The 9,134-nt window shown below is 44.5% G+C and overlaps 1 long non-coding RNA gene across 1 annotated transcript in view; it reads left to right on the top strand.

The window, feature by feature from the left end:
* The first annotated feature begins 6,114 nt into the window (after nucleotides 1-6,114).
* LOC135100310 (uncharacterized) overlaps nucleotides 6,115-9,134 on the top strand; it is an 89,126-nt gene continuing 86,106 nt past the window's right edge. Inside the window, exon 1 of the long non-coding RNA XR_010268600.1 lies at nucleotides 6,115-7,684. This is a non-coding gene — a long non-coding RNA (uncharacterized LOC135100310). The remainder of the gene's footprint in view (nucleotides 7,685-9,134) is intronic.

Genomic DNA, 9,134 nt, shown 5'->3' with positions numbered 1-9,134 from the left:
TGGCCAGGGAGCGTGTGGAGAACAAGTCCTGTGTCCTCCCGGTGGTGATAAGGCCGATGTATTGGACACGAGGATAATGTCGAAAACACTATCTATAAAGCCACACACACACACACACACACACACACACACACACACACACACACACACACACACACACACACACACACACACACACAAGCACACACACACAAGCACACGATGGATAAATTACCTAATGACTAATGAATTGCTAGATTAGTCCAACAGTCAAGTGGAAGCATGAAGGAACATCAAAATCGTACCCCACAACAACTTTCATAAAACAAAGTAAAGCTACATACAACACTAAAAAACTATTTCGTTCCACAAGAAAAAGACTAAAATTCAACTCCATCCTGCGCAATCAAAGTACATGCAAGGCAAATAATACAGAGAGAAGGTAAGTGTACGGTGGATTTTCCCTGAAGCAAGCCTTTGAGAGAGCGCGGCCCTTCAGGAGAGTGAAGGAGCGACCCTCTCTCCTGGCGTGAGGGCGAGGCGGCCATCGCTCTCGCCCATTCGCTATCTGCTCCTCGTTAAGGCTCCGTAATTGCCGTGGTCGGGTGCTCGCACAAGGAACAATCCATCAGGGGGCTGGTATGCTAAGTGGGCGGCAAGGAGCAGTTTCCCTCCCCACTTGGCCGAGGTGTTAACGGGGGTCACTCAATGCCGGGCCGGCGGGAAAGGGAACGCGTTATGTTGACGTCCAACAGAATTTCATAAACCGGATCTGGCGGCGGAGGAGAAAGGAAGGAAGAGAGGGCCTGGCCGCGGTTCTATTTTTGACCTGCGTAGCGAGACTTGGAGAGATGTGAATGTGCTGCTATAAACCTCTATTAGTGGATGAAGCAACCGATATATCACGTTTTCTTCTTACCTCGCACTTGATCTAAATTTCTAAGGCCTTGCTTGCCTTAATGAACGCCAATTGATGAGACAGAATTCAATATACCCCGGATGCTTATTCCACTTTGCCATTTCTTTAATTTATTGCAAGATAAGACAGAAAAAAATAATAATGCTGAAGTGGCCATGCTCTCCAGGCGGCCCTATAGCAGAGCAGAGGGCAAGAAGGGCTTTCTCACACACACGAGGAGATAACTCAGAGACCCAAAATACTGCTGCTCAACCCTCAGTCTTTCCGAACCCCAGACCTGGACAAAGGTTTCGAGATAACAACTGCGCTCTCTCTCTCTCTCTCTCTCTCTCTCTCTCTCTCTCTCTCTCTCTCTCTCTCTCTCTCTCTCTCTCTCTCTCTCTCTCTCTCTCTCCTTTCTTTAACCACCTACACATCCACCCACCCACCCACTCATACCCGCACACACATAAACGCAACCTCCTTTCACACACACACACACACACACACACACACACACGGTAGAATGACGGACCGTTGTTCTGCTAATTTCCATCTTACGCCTTCTGACACCCAGCTAACGCCGTCCGCCGCCCCGCGCACCACCAATTTGTTGACCTCCCGTCGTTTGGGTTGACCCTCGCCAGTCCCAGGGCGCTGCAGCAAGGGAGACCGAGGGGCGGGAGGGAGGAGGGGCAGTGGCAGACAGAAAGATAGGGAGGGAGTCAGTTGGAAGGAAAAGGAGATGGAGAGGATGTATGGATGAGTGTATGTGTGGGCTGATGTATTGGACTGTGAAAGAATGTTGTAAGAATTGTGGGTTAGTGGTGAGTCAGAAATACATAGATAGGGAGGGAGCCAAAGGGAGAGAGAAGACGAGGGAAAGGACGTAGGATGTATGGTGTATGGGTACGTCTGGTGATGTATGCAGTGTGAGGTAGTGGATTGAGTGTGGTGATATACTGTAAGGATTGTGGCCTAGTGGTGAGTCGGTAGTAGATAGTGTGGTCTTGAATAAATAATTGTGAGCTTGTATTGTAAGACAGGGTTGCTTTGGCGGTGAAGTGGCACAGGCGGCAGTACTCGTAATACGCTCTGTTATGTGTTGGTATAACCGCTGTTGCCAAACCAGAGGTGCTGTGAACGAAAAGTATCATCCTCCGGGTTTTCATGCGGATTTTAACCGTTGATGATACTGAATCTATGTTAAACCATCACCAGGATCACGTAAACACTCTTGAAAATCTCAAATAATTTAGCTAAATCTTGTTGAAACTGTTAGTATCATAGACCGGAATATTTAAGAATAAGGGTTATGGTTCTTGAAAATCCATACAAAAGAAACAAAAGATAAATAGATAAAAAGTACATAAGTAAATAAATAGATATAATAAAAGCAAATGATAATAGTGAAATAACCAAATAAAACCAAATGAAATAACAAAAAATACAGTAGTCATACCTTTGCAGTTCTCTCTAAATTAAAAAAAAAAGAAGAAACAGAAATATAAAAGTAACTACATGAGAGAAAAGAGAAAATTCAAACGTCTTTTTATCAGTTAAACAAATCTAAACTGGCCACTCATGTCCGTGTAGCAAGTGATGTAAAAGATAATTGATGTGGACAGTCCAGCAGCGCGAGACTCGAGGTGTGGCTTGGATGTCAGGAAGGAATAAAACGGAGAGGGGGGACAGCAGAAACCATCCACTCATTTACAGAAACACAGGCACAGACTTACAGAAATACAAAGCAAGATGGAAGCAGAGAGAGACAGAAGAATGAATTGAAGGAAAATGAGAAAGAGAATGAAAAGGGATGTAGGAAAAGTAAAATGAAGGAGGGCAGAGTCGAGGAGGAGGAGCAGCGGGGGAAAGGATTAAGCTGGCGCGGAGGACGGCAGACAGACAGTGAAGGATGCTGGTTATAACTCATCCTTATCTCCTCCCCGTGGACCGGCAGGTGGATGCACTGGCACGGCCGGGTATGGATGAAGGAAAAAATCTTTGTGTGAGGCAGGATGATGTGCAAGGTGTAGGGAACTGTCACTTAGGTAGGAAGTTCATATGAAATGCACTCCACTGCCATCCATAATAGTTGCGTGGTGGAACATAAAGCATAATCAGAATTCAGATTTTATACAAGACAAAGGTAGGTAGGAATTTCATATAAAACGTATTTTACTGTCATCCACAATAGTAAGGTGAAATGCAAAGCATAATATGAATTTGATGTTAATGCAAGGTGAACAAGGTCAGATCAGCAACGTGTGTGTTGAAACCAGTAATTAAGTTTATTATGGAAAGCGCAAGACAGAGATAACACAAGATTGATGATTGTTTTTTTTTCTTTAATGAACTGGATTTTTATCTTGTTAATATATTATAATCGAATTAATCATACTTCTGGAATATTATGGTTTTAGTAATTTTTCAGAGAGAGAGAGAGAGAGAGAGAGAGAGAGAGAGAGAGAGAGAGAGAGAGAGAGAGAGAGAGAGAGAGAGAAAGAGAGACGGGGACCAACAGGATGAAAACAAACAGACGGATAGATGAATGAGCGGCCACAAAAGAAAAAAAAACGCAAGGATAAAACTATCTCTCTCTCTCTCTCTCTCTCTCTCTCTCTCTCTCTCTCTCTCTCTCTCTCTCTCTCCTCACCACGCATTCATGTCCCAAGTCATTATAAATTGTTCTAATGGATTGAGTTTCAAACGTGTAATTTCGAGATTTGCAGCATGATCCTCAAGAGCATTTTTCACTTCACCTGTCTTCGGGCCTCCTTCACCAACACACACACACACACACCTTAAGAATCGTCGAAAGGCGTTTGTGTGTGTGTGTGTGTGTGTGTGTGTGTGTGTGTGTGTGTGTGTGTGTGTGTGTGTGTGTGTGTGTGTGTGTGTGTGTGCGTGTGTGGATTGGGGGGCGAGGCAACAGAGCTTAGGAATGGAAGGTGAAAAAAGCGATTGAAATAACCTGTTACTGGAGGGGAAATGAAAATGGAGGGGAAGGGATAAGGCCGGTAGGGGGAGGAGGTGGTGAAGGAGGTGGAGGAGGAGGAGGAGGAAGAGGAGGAGGAGGAGGAGTAGGAGGAAGGGGGAGGGAGACGAAAGAGAGAAGGATGAAAACGAAGAATACAAAGAAAATATAACTGCAAAAAGAAAAAAAAGAACGTGAAAACCAAATTGCATTCCCATGATAGAGAGGAAAAAAAAAAGTGAATTTATGATTGCGCCTTATTCTGAATCATTTGTAAATAAAATCTGATGCGAAAAGAAACACACCCGAATGTAGATAACTGAGGATGAATGTTTTCTCAATTTATTTATTTATCTATTTACTTATTTATTTATTTTATATATTCTGTAAATTTAAAGGTGAACGACGCGTGCATGTTATAACTATATTTATCAAAAACCCTTAACCTTTAAAGTGAAAACATGTTATCTTTTGAATTACTGATTAAACGCCAACGACAAATACTCATTTTTAAACTAAGAAAAAAATAAAGATGACATTCTTTCTCTCGTTTTAAAATGTAAAAGGCTGACAGTAATAGGAATATCTGTGTCTGCGTAGTCCCTGGAGGTGAGCAAAGGCCGGCGTGCTTTGAGATGAATGCTGCTCGCGAATCACCTTTTATGGTGAGACTCTGGCACGGCTCTGACACGGTCTTATTAAATTACAGCGATGATACGGCTGAGTGGGCGATGAGGGGACCTGACCTTCACACCTACACGCTGATCACACACACACACACACACACACACACACACACACACAGAGAGAGAGAGAGAGAGAGAGAGAGAGAGAATTTTTTTTCAAGGATGTGCGGAAAATCGCAATAATTATGAACTCAAAACATACAGTTGTCTAAAATAAAAGTTTACAGTTGATCTTTGTCATATCCTCTTTAACTGTGCTCTTCCTGTCTCCGTGCGAGTAATACCAGAAAGGAAGTGCAGCTGCTCTCGAAAGACACATTGCTACAGGCACTAGACACAAACACACACACACACACACACACAGGACGGAGTATACCCATTGCCCGGTGCCCTCATAATACATTCTGCTTTCTCCATATCAACATTTGCATCATTAGCGGCCATGAGCCACATTTCCTGTCTCAATAATTCCACCTCTCGTTTTTCATGACACTGCATTTCGAGACTCGGATGTGGGGAGACAAATAAAAGTAATCAATCTTCTACCTCAGTGTAGATTCAAAGGTCGCTGATGTGTTTAAGCGAGCGGTAATATCACGTGCTTTTGTGGCAATGCCCTAGAGTCCTCAGAACTTCCTGGCAACAAACTGTAATTTTCTCACTTAATAAGTACGTAGTGCGGACCTAGTTTTCCTGTTCTCCGTAATCACACACACAGCAACTGATGCAACACTCTGAGCTTCCCTTCCCGACCACCTGGTAGACGCTCTGCAGTCCTCGCCGTTTTCTAACTTGCTGATTGTGTTAAACTTCAATTATCATTTAATTCCTGTATTTTGCCTTGTTAGTCCTGCACTCCTTTGGACCCACCTAATTGGAGGGGCTTCCGACATAATTCACCTAATAAACGAAGGGATCTCAGGCTGGGCTGCTCTTATACGCGAGGAAACGAATCTGGTTTCCATGCCGAGGCTTCATTTGTCACTCAGTGCTTCTGGCATGAAGACGTACGTTACACTCACTTCTTATCGTTTCCGTAATCATAGTCCTCGAAAGCCTCAGAGCAAGTTAAGCAAACTTTTGCGTGTAAAAGCTTCATACATTTGTGGTTTAAACTTAACGGCGCATGAAACAGGCTTATTAAATCATTATCGTACCCGCTGTAGTGGAGGAATTACTGTACACTGCATTTCTATATTTAATTCACTTTCATAGATCGGACACAACGTGAAGAAACAACTAATAGATCTTTCATAATCAAGTAATAAATTTGGCAAAACTTACTGAAAACACATCTATTCATCAAATGCATTCATCGAATAAACACGAATGCTTAACAGTAGTCATGAGCCTTTGAATTATGGAATGTTAATGCACCTTGTATTGCGAGAACAACAGGCCAAAGAATAACTTAACAGAGCTCCTACGAAAATGATGAATCTGAATATGCATCAGTTTGTCAGTTAAAACGGTTTTCTATAATTACCACAGTTAAAGGTGATAACGACGAACTGGCAACTGTCCTGAGAGGTCACGTGACAGCTTAGGAACCACAGTGACAGAGTAGGCAGGAGATAGAAGGGAAGCATCGTTTTCTGCAGTGTTGCTTATACTCAATCAAATACCGCGAGGTGTTGATTTCATGTGTGTTACAAGGTGAACGTCTGATGCGAACTGCTGGCGAGGTGGTGGGTCGCTGGCAATGGCGGTGGTGGTGGAGATACTGGTGATGGTGATATTTCAGAGCTCTCAGACTCTTTCTCTTCTCCAATCGCCACCCAGCATTCTCACACACATCTGACTTTGGCCTTATCGTGCATCTTAGCTTCCCTCCCCTTGATTTTCTCAGAGTAGTATTCTTCACACTCCTCTCTTATTCATACTGCGGATGAAAACTACGCCACCATTGTTAACTAGTGCCAATTATCACCTTGTTACTGATCTTGTCTTCCCACCCTTACATTATTCTCAAGTAGGAGCGCAAGCCAAGCCATTATTAGGGTTCGTGTTGCCTTTTATGAAATTATACTCCTGGCTTTCTTTGCTTTTGCATTACTTGCTTGCCTTTAACTGTTGTGCTTGGCTGATTTTTTAGACTGGGAACAAGGGGATTCTCTCTCTCTCTCTCTCTCTCTCTCTCTCTCTCTCTCTCTCTCTCTCTCTCTCTCACACACACACACATCAGTTAACTTCTCCAGTTTACCTCCCTTACCTCTGCCTCGTTACTTCACTCACTCTCACCTCACACTCACCTCCGCCACTTTCCCTCCTTGCCCTCCACCCGCCATCCATCACTATAAATCTATTCACAGTATTATTTCACTTCATTCTTCTTATCTTCTTTCGTCTTTTCTCGCCTCTCTTCCATCCGACATCCTTACTTGTTTTTGTTTTTATTCCTGCCCGCTGTGTACAAATGCCACGCTCCTTTCTTGCAGTCAACTAACAAAGCAAAAACATCTACTTCCTTTACAAGCTTATCTTCCAGTAACTTTATCTACATCTAGTTACTACTACCCCCATTCATTTGCTATGCTGCCCCAACATACAACCCTCATTCATTCCATTTACTGTCCCCCACAAGTCATTACTTTTCATACATCAGAACTAGAACCCTCACTGACCTCCTAAAAGACTATTGTCATATACCAAAACTACATACAAACCTCAATCATTCCTTGTACTGCCCGCTTTAAGCCATTATTTTCCATATACCGGAACTACAACTCGCCTTCTTTCCTTGCACAGCCCCGATACAAAACTGTTCCCATGCAGCAGAACTACAGCCCTTATTCATTCCCTGCACTGCCTCCCTACCAGACTATTTCCATACACCTCTCCATACTCATTCTCATCGGTCACCGCCCCCCCAACCATCAGCCACCCGCTTCTCTTTCCCCTCACCCTTTCCAGTACCTCTTATCAGCATCCACTTAGCACTACCACCCTCATTCATTCCCTTTACTGCTCCCTAGAATATTTCCATACACTTCTCCATACTCATCCGCATCGGTCACCGCCCCCACGTCACCCATCACCCACCCATCGCCCTCCGCCACCCTCCGCACCTGACCCCCAGCCAACCTCTCTCAGCGCTACGAAGGAAAGGGAGAAGCGTGAGGCAGCAGTCACGTTCGCGTCCGGGTGAGTGCAGATGAGATATATATGATTTGCGTTGCTCTTATCTTTGTTGTTGTGAGTGTTTAGGTGAAGGAAACCCGTAACGTTGTGGTGTGTGTGTTATCTCGTGTTTTACGGTGTTCTTGTTTATTTCCCACGGTTGCATGTTTATTGAGAGCAGTTAGGTTTGTTATAAGTCGGATGTTTGGTCTCATAAGTATTAACAGTGGTGTGTTTTGTGTAATTCAGTTTATGTTCTTAAGTTCGTGTGTTGAATTATATGTATGTTTTAATACCAGTACATATATTTTTTTTTTGTCATTTGAAAGTTTGTGACCAAGAGAGAGAGAGAGAGAGAGAGAGAGAAACAAGCAAGCAAGCATTTTCCCACAGCACACTCCTCAAATCTTTCCCTCTCCCCCTCCTCTGCTTCTCTCTCACTCAAGCCAGCACCGCCATGTACTCTTATAGTCCTTTGAATCCATAGCGTCTCGTCTCCCTCACTCTATACCCGAAACTCTCCTTCTTGGGACTCGCACCTCGCACAGTTTACTCCGGCACGACGCGAGACGAAAGAGCGCGGGAAGGAAAACAAAGGTACTGGAAGCCTGTTATGCGATCGGCGTTTAATGAGGTCTTGGTTGTGCCTCGGTGATGGCGGTGCTGATAGCGGCGATGGTGATGATAGTGGAGATGGAGGAGGCTGCGAGGATGATGAGCGGGTAATGGCAGGCCGCGGAGTGTTCAAACCTCATCTCCCCAAGTGTGAAAATGGTGCCAAAGAGGGTCGATAATGAACGCCTGTTGATGCTGAGGCGTGACCGGGCATTCAGACGCGGCTCAGCGGAGAGGACTTAATCCCAGCAGGTGGAGAGCCGCCCAGATTTATGCCCAGGCTCCATTACTTAGCGCCGCGCTGTGTTTTACATTGCAGACGCGTTGCCGGGAATTCCATTAAGGAGATCCCTTTGTTTGGGCCTTAATTCCTTTTCACGAGTCCGATTTTGCTTTGTGTGTGTGTGTGTGTGTGTGTGTGTGTGTGTGTGTGTGTGTGTGTGTGTGTGTGTGTGTGTTTGAGCTTTGTGTGTGTGTGTGTGTGTGTGGATCGCTCGTAATTATGTGTTTTCATTACATCCTGGATAAGGAATGTTTGCAGAATCACCTTCATATTTTCTTCATTAACAGTGTGTTCTTAGTGCTACCTTATTCTCCAATATTAGGTCCTTTATCTTCTTAATGAATTAAATCATGTCATCTTGTGCAGTTTATGGGTACAGAATAATTGGTGAGCGGAGGCAGGAGGTGCAAGGGAGGCGGCGATGTCTGCGGGTTATTAAGGGTAATGATGGGTCTGTCGCAGGGCGTCAGAGGGAGTGAGGGCCCGCTGGGATCCGGGACGCCTGGTGCTTGCCCGGAGCTCACGCGAGAGTGTCGCCGCCGCCCGAGGCCTCATACTCCTTAACGGGAAGCATTT

Source organism: Scylla paramamosain, chromosome 5 (genome assembly GCF_035594125.1).
Source record: "Scylla paramamosain isolate STU-SP2022 chromosome 5, ASM3559412v1, whole genome shotgun sequence".
Lineage (NCBI taxonomy): Eukaryota > Metazoa > Arthropoda > Malacostraca > Decapoda > Portunidae > Scylla > Scylla paramamosain.
Note: the sequence above shows the minus strand (reverse complement) of the source record. Positions and strands in the feature narration are given on the sequence as shown.